At 38.3% G+C, this 12,165-nt stretch overlaps 1 long non-coding RNA gene and 1 pseudogene across 1 annotated transcript; one reads left to right on the top strand and one right to left on the bottom strand.

The window, feature by feature from the left end:
* Nucleotides 1-7,629: 7,629 nt before the first annotated feature.
* On the bottom strand, nt 7,630-11,269 carry LOC149119067 (uncharacterized). The gene is made up of 2 exons (XR_016228821.1): nt 11,134-11,269; nt 7,630-8,060 (listed from the first exon to the last, which is right to left on the bottom strand). It is a non-coding gene; the product is annotated as an uncharacterized LOC149119067 (long non-coding RNA).
* On the top strand, nt 8,319-8,386 carry LOC149119068 (U6 spliceosomal RNA; annotated as a pseudogene).
* Nucleotides 11,270-12,165: the final 896 nt, after the last annotated feature.

The following is a 12,165-nucleotide window of genomic DNA, read 5'->3' as shown; positions in this document are numbered from 1 at the left end:
CGCTCTCACACTCCATTTGGAGGGAATTAGAATCTGTCCCCTCAGCAGAAGCGTTCCATGTCATTTTCCAAAACACAGAATCTCACCTTGGTTGTGTTGCCTATGGATTTCTAATCCTGAAAGGTCAATTTGCTGTGTTTTTTTTTTTTCTTTCATAATGGCTACTCTGTCCAAAATCTTGTTTGTATTGCATCAGAATACAAAAATTGGGAAGGAAGAAGGCAAAACCAACTCAGACCCCGAAAACATTTAGGAAATTGCCACACAAGAAACCACAAATCGGCTGAGGCACTCAAAACAATGACAGCAAGCCAGAAGTGGAGCAAGCCAACAGCTGTGCCCTGATTGAAAAACAACCTTCCTCTTGTACCCTGAACTCAATATGCCAGCCTCAAAACCAAAGCTCACATCAGAAAATTCATTACAAACCATGATAAATAAGAAAAAAGAGAAAAAAGCCAAAAAAATGCAAGAATCCATAATGATATTGGGTTTGATTTAGTTGCAAGGAAACTGGCTGTTCCCAGATTCATCCACCACTAAAGCTGACAGCCTGTGGAATTCTGACTGAATTAACCTGACAATCCCAGTGAAACTCAAGAAACCAAATTTCAGCTGAGGCACCCAAAACAAAGACAATAGCCAGAATTGGAGCAAACCAACAGCTGTGTCCTGTTTGAAAAAGACCATTCCTCCGGTGCCCTGAACTCTATATTGCAGCCTCAAAACCAAAGCTCACATCAGAAAATTCATTACAAACCATGATAAATAAGGGAAATGTGAAAAAGCCAAAGAAATGCAAGAGTCCTTTGTGATATTTGGCAGGATTTAGACACAAAGAAACTGGCTGTTTCCAGATTCATCCCCCCCTTCCACAGACTGACTCTGGAATTCTGATTGAATTCACCTCAATATCGCACTCACACTCATTTTGGAGGGAATTAGAATCTGTCCCCTCAGCAGAAGCGTTCTATGTCATTTTCCAAAACACAGAAACTCATCTTGGTTGTGTTGCCTGTAGATTTCTAATCCTGAAAGGGCAATGCGCTGTGTTTTTTTTTTTTTTTTCTTTCATAATGGCTACTCTCCAAAACATGCTTGTATTGCATCAGAATACAAAATTTGGGAATAGGAAGGCAAAACCGACTCAGACCCAGAAAACATTTAGGAAATTGGCACTCAAGAAACCACAAATCGGCTGAGGCACCCAAAACAATGACAGCAAGCCAGAATTGGAGCAAGCCAACAGCTGTGCCCTGGTTGAAAAAGAACCTTCCTCTTGTACCCTGAACTCAATATGCCAGCCTCAAAACCAAAGCTCACATCAGAAAATTCATTACAAACCATGATAAATAAGAAAAATGAGAAAAAAGCCAAAAAAATGCAAGAATCCATGATGATATTGGACTTGATTTATTCTCAAGAAAACCGAATGTTCCCGGATTCATCCACACCTCCAGCTGATGCCTGTGGAATTCTGTCTGAATTAACCTGAAAATCACAGTGAAACTCATTTTGGAGGCAATTAATATCTGTCACCTCAGCCAAAGTGTTCCATTTTATTTTCATAAACACAAAAACTCACCTTGGTCGTGTTACCTGTAGATTTATATTCTTCAAATGCCCATTTGTAATGTTTTTTATTTCATAATGGCTACTCTGTCCAAACTCTTGTTTGTGTTGCGTCAGAATACAGAATTTGGGAATGAAGAAGGCAAAGCCAACTCAGACCCACAAAACATTTAGGAAATTGCCACACAAGAAACCACAAATCGGCTGAGGCACCCAAAACAATGACAGCAAGCCAGAATTGAAGCAGGCCAACAGCTATGCCCTGTTTGAAAAAGACCATTCCTCCTGTGCACTGAACTCTATATTGCAGCCTCAAAACCAAAGCTCACATCAGAAAATTCATTACAAACCATGATAAAAAGAAAAAAGAGAAAGAAGCCAAAGAAATGCAAGAGTCCTTTGTGATATTGGGCTTGATTTAGTTGCAAGGAAACCAGCTGTTCCCGGATTCATCCACCCCTCCTAGCTGACTGGCTGTGGAATTCTGATTGAATTCACCTGAAAATCGCACTCACTCTCGATTTGGAGGAAATTAATATCTGCCCCTCAGTGGAAGGGTTCTATGTCATTTTCCAAAACCCAAAAACTCATCTTGGTCATGTTGCCTATGATTTCTAATCATGAAAACCCAATATGTTCTGTTTTTCAATTTCCTGATGGATCCTCGTTCTAAACCCTTGTTTGTATTGCATCAGAATACACAATTTGAAAAGGAAAAAGGCAAAACCAACTCAGACCAACAAAGCATTTAGGAAAAAGTCGCTCAAAATGAAAAATTGCCTGAGGCACCCAAAGCAATTACAGAAAGCCAGAATTGGAGAGAAACAACAGCTGTGCCCTAATTGAAAAAGACCATTCCTCTGGTTCCCTGAACTCCTTAAGCCAGCCTCAAAACCACAACCCACATCAGAAAATTTATTACAAACCATGATAAATAAGAAAATGTGAAAAATGCAAAAAAGAAAAAGAAATGCAAGAGTCCTTCGTGATATGGCGCTTGTTTTAGTACAAGGAAACCAGCTGTTTCCGGATTCATCCACCCCTCCCAGCTGACTGACTGTGGAATTCTGATTGTATTCACCTGAAAAGAGAGAACATTTATAAGTATATTGGGACTGTGGAACCTGTCATTTACCAATCACATGTTAGACTGAATCATAGACCAAATATAGGGAAGAAATCCTATGCATGTAAACCTTGTGGGAATTCATTCAGTATTAAATACCCTCCATCACAGCACTCATATTGTGGAAAACCCTCATGTGTGTAATGATTGTGTGGAAACCACTCACCAGAAGTCAGATCTCATTAGACATCAGAGAATTCACACAGGGTTGAAATCTTACAAATCTAATGACTGTGGGAAGTTCTTTGGCCAGAAGAAACACCTCATAAATCATCAGAGAATTCACACAGGTGAGAAACCTTTTGAATGTAATGACTGTGGAAAATCCTTTGGCCAGAAGGCAAACCTCATAAATCATCAGAGAATTCACACAGGTGAGAAACCTTATGAATGCAATTACTATGGAAAATCCTTTGGCCAGAAGGCAAACCTCATAAATCATCAGAGAATTCACAGAGGGGAGAAACCTTATGAATGCAATCATTGTGGAAAAGCCTTTGCTGAGAAATCAAAGCTCACAAAGCATCAGACAATTTGTACTGGGGGAAACCTTATGATTGCAATGACTGTGGAAAAACCTTTGCTGAGAAGTCAAACCTCAGAAAGTATCAGAGCCTTCACACCATGGAGAAAGCTTATAAATGAAATGACTGTGGAAAAGCCTTTGGTTCCATCCTTGCATACCAAGGATAAATCCCACTTGGTCTGGGTGGATGATCTTTCTGATGCATTGTTGGATTCAATTGGCCAGAATTCTGTTGCAGATCTTTGCATGTATGTTCATCAGGGAAATTGGACTATAATTACTTTCTTTGTTGCACTTTTTTCAAGTTTAGGAATGAAGGTGATGTTGGCTTCATAGAAAGAATTTGGGAGAATCGCCTCTCTCTCAATTGTTTTGAATAACTTGAGAAGAATTGCAGTTAGTGCTTTAAATGTCTGTTAGAATTCAGCAGTGAAGCCTTCCAGTTTTGGGGTTTTCTTGGTAGTGATGGTCTTTATTACTGGTATCATTTCCATCTGGTTATGTGTGTGTTTAGGTTTTCTATATCTTTGTTGCTCAATTTAGGTAGGTTTTATGGATGGAAGGATGGTGGAAAGCCTCTTTGCTGTACCTCATAACTCATAAGATATCAGAGTATCCACACAGGGAATTTTCTACTTGACCTTTTTGTGCAAGTTATATCTCATGAAATATTAGAGAATTCACCAAGGGGAGAAATGCATGAATATAATACATGTGAATAGCCTTTGTGGTGCAAATCAGACCTCATCAAACATAAAAGAATTCTCATGGGGAGCAATTTTATGAATGTAATGACTCAGAGCCTTTTACCATAATTCAGCCCTCATTGTACATCATCAAATTCATATAGGGAAAAACTCCTTTGAAAGTAAAATCCCTTTAATTAGAAGCCATACCTCATAAGACAACAGGGAATTCACGTGGGAGAGAAACCTTATGGGTGTAATGAGTGTTGGAAAGCTCTGCCCAAATCTCTCCTTATATCAGAATGCACAACATATATATCTAATGAATGAAATAAATGTGAGAAAGTCATTTCACATAGGTAATGCCTCATAATCCATCATGGAATTTGAACAAGGGAGAGACCTTAACAATATAATGAATGTGGAAGAGCTTTTCTCCAAAATTCATGTAAGTATTGTGACAAAACCTTTTGCTGGAAATCACATCCTATCCAACAGAGACTCATGTAAAGGAGAAAGCTTATAAATATTATTAGAGTCAGAAGTCAATGGTACATCAGAGAATTGACACAGGTGGTTTCTTAGGCGTATACTGATTGTGCAAAAACATTTTCTTTGTTTCAGGCTTGTATAGACACAGAATTCACAAAAGGTGATAGTCTTTGCATGCTGTAAATACAATAAAACCTTTAGCCAGAAATTAGACATCAACAGACTTCAGAGAATTCATAAGGAACAAAAGTCTATGCAATGAATTTGGAAAATGTATTTCTGTTATAAATCAGTCTTCAATTCCCATGAATAGACTCACAAATGAGAAAACATGCATGCATAGAAAAGTTTTGTACCATAAATTATCTCTAGATGGTAAACTAATATATCACACAAAAGAAAAATCATGAGTGTAATGGAATTGGGAAACCCTTTGCTATAAGGCAGATTTCCAGAAAGCTTAGCAAGATTACAGAAAAGTCTCTGAAAATGTAACATGTCTGAAAGATTTGTTGGCATCACAAACTGGAGGATAGCTCAAGTGCATGTGTTTTTGTGCCTGGCATCCAAATTGATATCTCTTTTTCTTTGATGAATTCCTTGTTTATTTATTTAGCAGATTTAGAGACAAAGGATTCCTGTCCATTGATTTACTACTATATGCCCACAATTGCCATGGTAAAGTATATGGCAAAAACTGAGTGCTGGGGGCTGTGAATCTGATTCATCACTGATAACATTGAAGACATTGGTTCCTGGTTCTTATGCTGCTATGCATGGAAATGTTTCTCTAATTTCATTTTCAAATAGTTCATTGTTAATATAAAGAAATGCTTCTAATTTTTAAAATTTCATTGAAATAATTTGTGATTAATGTGTCCTAGTCATGCATTATTACAGGGTGTAGTGCAATATTTGCACACATTTATGCAGTAAAAAGTGATCAAGCTAAGCAACTACAGTTTTATTAAGTTTTTAAAGAGTTATTTATTTGAAAGACAGAGTTACAGAGAGAAGTAGCAGCAGAGAGAGAGAGAGGTCTTCCTCTGCCGGTTCACTCCCCAGATGGCCACAATGGCCGGAGCTCTGCCAATCTGATTCCAGGAACCAGGAGCTTCTTCCAGATCTCCCACTTGGGTGCAGGGACCCAAGGACTTGGGCCATCTTCTACTGCTTTCCCAGGCCATAGCAGAGAGTTGGATCAGAAGAGGAGCAGCCAGGACTAGAACTGGTACCCACATGGGATGCTGGTGCTTCAGGCCAGGGTGTTAGCCCACTGTGCCACAATGCTGGCCCCCAAGCAACTACAGTTTCTAATTCTTCTCCATGATTTGAGACTACCAGCTCCTCTCCTTCAGTTCTTTACACAGAACCTAATATGGTTGAATGTAGTCATCTCATTATATTATGGAACACCAGAAGTTCTTTCTGCCTCTTTGATTTTTGATACCTATTATCCAATCCCCCTCTATCCCTAGCTGCTTCCCTTCTCAGCCTCTAGTAATCACAGTTCTGTGTTCAGATCCATTATTTTCTTTCACTTCCACATGCGACAAGGACCAGGTGACATTTGTGTTCCTGCTTCTGGCTTATTTCAATTAATTTAATAATATTTTGTTCTTTTTTTGTATCTAAAAGAGGTTGCCCTGTCCATTGTTTTTCACTGATGGACAGCTAGATTGGTTTCACATCCTGGCTGCAGTGAACTGTGTTATAGTGGCTGTGTTATGGGAAAATTGCTGTATCTTTGATATGCTCTCCTCCTTTCCTTCTAATAAAATTTCCTTATTCTATATAGCCAAGAGCAAGATAACTCTCACATGGTAGGTCAATTTTTATCTTAGTTTAATTTTTGTTATTTATTTGAAAGAGTTACAATAGAGGTAGAGACACAGAGAGGTCCTCCATTAGCTGGTTCGCTCTACAGATGACTACAAAGGCCAGAGTTATGCCATTCTGAAACCTGGAGACAGGAGCTTCCTCTGGGTCTCCCTCATGGGTGCATGGGCCCAAGGACTTGGGCCATCTTCTACTGCTATCCCAGGAGATAGCAGAGAGCTGGATTGGAAGAAGAGCAGCTGGAACTAGAACTGGCACCCAAATGGGATGCTGGCCCTTCAGGCCAGGGCTTTAACTCACTGCACAACAGCGCCAGCCCCAATTTTTATCCTTTTTAAGGAATGACCATACTGTTCTGCATAACATCTGTACTAACTTGTGTTTTCACCTACCATATATGGTGGTTTTCTTTTCCCATGTGCTCTCTAGCATTTGTTATTTTTTATCAGTTTGGCATAAAAATGATATAGTATTGTTCATGTTTTTGTGTATTTTGAAATCAGTTAATTTGTTTATTAAATCTTTATTATTTGAAAGGTGGATTTAGAGAGAGAGGGAAAGACATAGATAGCTTTCATCTGCTGGCTCACACCCCAGAGAGTTTCAACAGTTGAGCCTGGGGCATGCTGGAGTCAGGAGCTTCATCCAAGTCTCCCACATGAGTGGCAAGGACCTGAGTCCTTCGTCCATCTTCTGCTGGTTTCCCAGGTGTTTAGCAGTGAGCTAAATTGGAAGTGGAGATTCCTAAACTCAAAGTGGAACTCAGATGTTATGCTGGCCTCACAGATTGCAGCTTTCCCCACTTGGCCACAATGCCAGCCCCTCTATCAATTTAATTCCTCAAAAATAGCTCAGTAATGTTGGCATCTATCTCATTTTGTTTTTTCTCTGTTATTATTCAACTTATTGATGTCTTATTTTTGTTCACATTATTCCTCTCAATTGCTCTACCTGAGGTGAGTAGGGCTGCTGTGTTGCTTAAATGAAGTGTATGCTTTAGATTACTCATTTAATGAGTGCATGTCATTCACATAGCACTTCACTGAAGTTCTACTATGTCCCAAATCCTCTTCTAGGCACAGAATTTAGACCACTTTTCTCTTAGGCCCAGATCTTGCCTTTAACATACTACTTGGAATTTAGTAGCTCATGAAATCTGCAGACTGCATAAATGAATGAATATTTTGAGGGCTGTGCTTTTGTGGAGGAACTTCATAGGAGACCGAAGGAATAAAATAAATCAAAAGTATCCACAGTATATAGAATGTATACTATTTTACAAGTCACAGAGAAGAAGAAGAAGAAGGAAAGTAGTAAGACTAGAAAGTTTGTGGCAAGACTAACAGGCGCTGGTCAAGAACTTAATAAGCACATTAGGAAAGCAGTAAGGTTTCTTTTTTTTTTTTTGAGGAAAAGTTTTTATTTCTAGTGATGAAATTGGCTACAGAACATTATGAAAGTTTAAAAATACAAAGAGAAATTGTCTATAATTAATAGATTCAAAATTTGACAATCAGTGAATATCATTATTAGTCATTACCAACAACAGTTATTGATTTGAAAGGCAGAGTGACAGGAAGAGGGAACCACTGCTTCACTCCCCAGACACTTGCAATAGCCAAAGCTTGACCAAGCCAAAACCAGGAACTGGGAATTCATTCTGGATGTCCCATTTGGGTGCAGGGACCCAAGCACTTCTGCCATCCTCCGTCTCCTCCCAGGGTGCACACTAGCAGAAACTTGCCTCAAAGCAGAGAAGCTACCACTCAAGCCAGGCATTTGTATATGGGATGTGGGTGTGTGGTGGTGATAGCAAGCCCTCATGGATAAAAAAAAAAAAAAAAAAAAAAAAAAAAAAAAAAAAAAAAAAAAAACAAAGTTATTTCTATGCCAAGGAAATTACTCTGTAGTCTTTCTCTTATAAACTACGTATTGCTGAACCTAGATAATTTTTCCTTTATTTAACAATGACATGAAAATGTCAGTTGAGTTGGCTTTCCTGAAGACCTTGTTTCTTGAATATTAGTGGCTAGCTGAGATAAATTCTTTTCATCTCTTTCTCGCTTCGGCAGCACATGTGCTCGCTTCGGCAGCACATATACTAAAATTGGAATGATACAGAGAAGATTAGCATGCCCCTGCGCAGTAAGGTTTCTTTACCTCCCTGTAGGCTCTGCTCTCCAGAGGTGAACAGGGTCCTCTAAACCCACTTGCTGCACACACAAACACCTGAGTGTTGTATTCTCCCACAGGTGTTGGAGACTGATATGGTGTTCTGATTTATATTTACATAATGGCTAGTGACATCGGGCATATTCACATGTTTTGACCATGTACATTTCTTCTGAGAAATGTCTATTCAGATCCTTGCCTGTTTCTTCACTGTATTTTTTGGAGTTTTTCCAATTCATGTAAATGTTCTGGAAATCTGTAAACATTCAGAGTTTTAATTTTTCCTGCCATCTGTTCATTGTATCTACACTCTGATGTTTACTTTGTTGTGAAGAAGTATCTTAGTTGGATATACTCAAATGTCTCTGTTTTTATTTTTGTGACTATTGCTATTGGAATCTTACCCAAAAGCTATTGTGTGTTGACAATATTTAGAGTTTCCCTATGTTTACTTGGGTTTGGGTCTTATGATTACATTTTAATTCACTGTGAGTTCACTTTCACATAGTGTAAGAGATGTTGGAGTCTCTTTTCAGGCTTCTACATATGGATAATCAAGTTCCTCTGCACCACTTGTGAAAGAGATTCTTCTTTCTCCAGTTCATTTTAGTTCCTTTGTTAAATATGAGTTGCTGGTAGAAATTTGGGTTTATTTCTATGCTACCAAGTCTTTTCCATTGAACTATGTGTCTGTTATTATATCAGTGCTAACACTTCTTCTTTTTTTTTTTGCAGTATATTTATTTGAAAGGCAGAGTTACAGAGAGGTAGAGGCAGAGAGAGAGAGAGGTCTTCCATCCACTGGTTTACTCCCCAAATGGTCACAATGGCCGGAGCTCTGTTGATCTGAATCCAAGTGTCAGGAGCTTCTTCCAGGTCTCTATGCAGGTGCAGGGGCCCAAAGACTTTGGCCATTTTCTACTTTTTTCTCAGGCTATACCAGAGAGGGGTAAAAGAAGTGGAGCAGCTGGGAAACATACTGGCACCCATATGAGATGCCGGCACTGCAGACGGTGACTTTACCTGCTTTGTCATAGTGCTGACCCCTGTAATATGTCTTAAAATATGGTGTGATGTCTCCAGCTTTTTTTTGCTTTATAATATTGCTTTAGATGTTAAGCATCTCTCATGTTTCTATGTGAATTTTAGCATCATTTTTTCTAGCTCTGAGAACATCGTTGGTATGTTGATTGGGATTACATTGAATTTGCAAATTGCTTTTGGTAGTATGGATATTTTGGTATTATTCTTCCCATTCACAAACATAAGTTTTCTGTGAGACTTTCAAAAAGCCTTGACAAAAATTGGACTTTATTACACAAAAATTCATCACTTTTTGGGATCATTTAAATCCATAATTTTGCACTAATATTTGATAAATAATTAAAGACTTTGAGCATTTTAGTAGGAGAAATTAAAATATTTATCAATTTATTCAAATATTGTTTAGATGTGATATTCAAATATTGTTTAGAGCCATTGTCTATATTCCCTCTAAATTACGATCTTTTTGCTTTTTGCCTGTTAAACTTGTCCCTTGATTCAAGAACCCTTTTTAATGTAATGTAAACTGAAAATGTCATTTCATAAGCTAAAAAAAATGACAAAGAAGGAAAAAGAAGGGAGGGAGGTTGAGTATATAATTATGTTCTCCGAATTTTTTCTATAAAACATATTGAATCATTTAAAAGCTAATGAAAATTAAACTCAAAATTGGACCATTATGACCAATATTTAAAACAAGTGATTAAAAACTGTAGATGTCTTCAATTTTGATTATCATTCTTCTTTAGAATATCTGAAAGAAATCCGGCTTCTCACTTTAAAATATACCAGTGTGTTAGAATTCAGTATTAAATGACTTTGTTTAAAAGTTTTATTTAATCTATTGCTTTAAGTAGTAATACTATGGCCATTGTAAAACAAAATCCTTATCATTTTTCATAAAACAGAAAGGGCCTTTAAAACATCATCACTAAAAATATTAAGAGACCTAAAATATAACATTCTTAAAACCCAAGTGATACCATTCAAAATTTTCAAATATGCAGGGATAGTTCATGTCAAGTAACTAAATAATTGTTAAGTGTATATATGGAATAGCTTCTATAAATTCTTTTGGCAAGGGCTGGCACTGTGGCATAGTGGGTGAGGCTGCCACCTGCAGTGCTGGTATTCCATAGGGGCATCAGTTCAAGACCTGGCTGCTCCACTTCCTATCCAGCTCTCTGCTATGGCCTGGGAAACACTATAAAATGGTGCAAGTCCTTGGGCCCCTGCAACTGCATAGGAGACCAGGAAGAGGCTCCTGGCTCCTGCCTTCCAGTCAGCACAGCTCCAGCCATGGAGGCCAACTGTGGAGTGAACCAGTGAATGGAAGACCACTCTCTCTGCCTGTCCTTCTCTCTCTGTGTAATTCTGACTTTCAAATAATATAAATAAATCTTTAAAAATTCTTTTGGCAAATAGATGAAGCTACTTGTTATACATTTCAAATAAATAGCAAACATACTAGAAAAATATATTGAATAAAATTTAAGCAACTCATAGCTATACACAGAAATTTCTCACCATAACAACATAGCAACCACTAAATTTCCAAATTCAATTTTCCACAACTTAGAATCTTTAACTCCAGAAGGAGTACAAAATTGACAGAACAGTGGCCTATGTATCAGGATACCTAATGCTAATACAGAATTATCCCTGCCACAACTTACCTATGTGACCTTGAACAATTCACTTTACTTCTCTGGGCTTGGCATTTAGCATCCTCATGTGATAAAGGAGGCTTGGATAAGATCAGTTGTACTCTATCTTGAGACTTCAATGATCTCTCAGTTTCCAAACAGGCACCTTAAGGGAAAGTAAACCTTTAGATCAAAGCTTACATTTTTAAATATAAATATATTTTAAACTGTTTCTACAACTAGTACAAAACAACACATTCAAATGTGTACCATGCCACTTTTCAATATTTGGGAATAATTAATGCATCATTTTAGAGCATTGTCTTGAGGCCAGTGCTGTGGTGTAGCTAGTAAAGCCACTGCATGCAGTGGGGGCATCCCATATGGAGGCCGGTTCAAGTCCAGGCTGCTCCATTTTCCATTCAGCTGTCTGCTATAGCCTGGGAGAGCAGTAGGAAGTTGGCCCAAGTCCTTGGGCCCCTGAATCTGCATGGGAGACCCTGAAGAGGTCCTGGCTCCTGGTTTCAGATTGGCATATCTCTGACCTTTTAGGCCATCTGGGGAGTGAACCAGCAGATGGAGGACCTCTCTCTCTCTCTCTCTTCCTCTTGTTCACTATCTGTGTAACTCTGACTTCCAAATAAATAAATAAATAAATCTTTTAAAAAATCAAAAGAATATTGTCTGGCACACAGTGAACCACTAAGTACAAGATATTATTAGTAATATTAGATTGAAATATTGAAATAAACTAGGCAATAAGCCTTAAGATGCAAATTAATACCAAGAAATATAATCTCAAATTTCTGTGTTCAACAAGGTAGTCTCTTTTCACTACTAACTTTATACTAAATAAGATATTTTGATATTTTGTTAAGAGTAAATTTATCGGGGGCCAGCGCCGTGGCTCACTTGGTTAATTCTCCACCTGTGGTGCTGGTATCCCTTATGGGCAAAGTGTTCTAGTCCTGGTTGCTCCTCTTTCAGTCCAGCTTTCTGCTATGGCCCGGGAAGGCAGTAGAGGATGGCCCAAGTGCTTGGGCCCTGCACCCGGATGGGAGA

This window comes from Oryctolagus cuniculus, unplaced genomic scaffold (assembly GCF_051225735.1).
Source record: "Oryctolagus cuniculus isolate XC-2025 breed Fujian yellow rabbit unplaced genomic scaffold, ASM5122573v1 ptg000037l, whole genome shotgun sequence".
In the NCBI taxonomy this organism is placed as follows: Eukaryota; Metazoa; Chordata; class Mammalia; order Lagomorpha; family Leporidae; genus Oryctolagus; species Oryctolagus cuniculus.
This window is presented reverse-complemented; position numbering and strand designations above follow the sequence as displayed.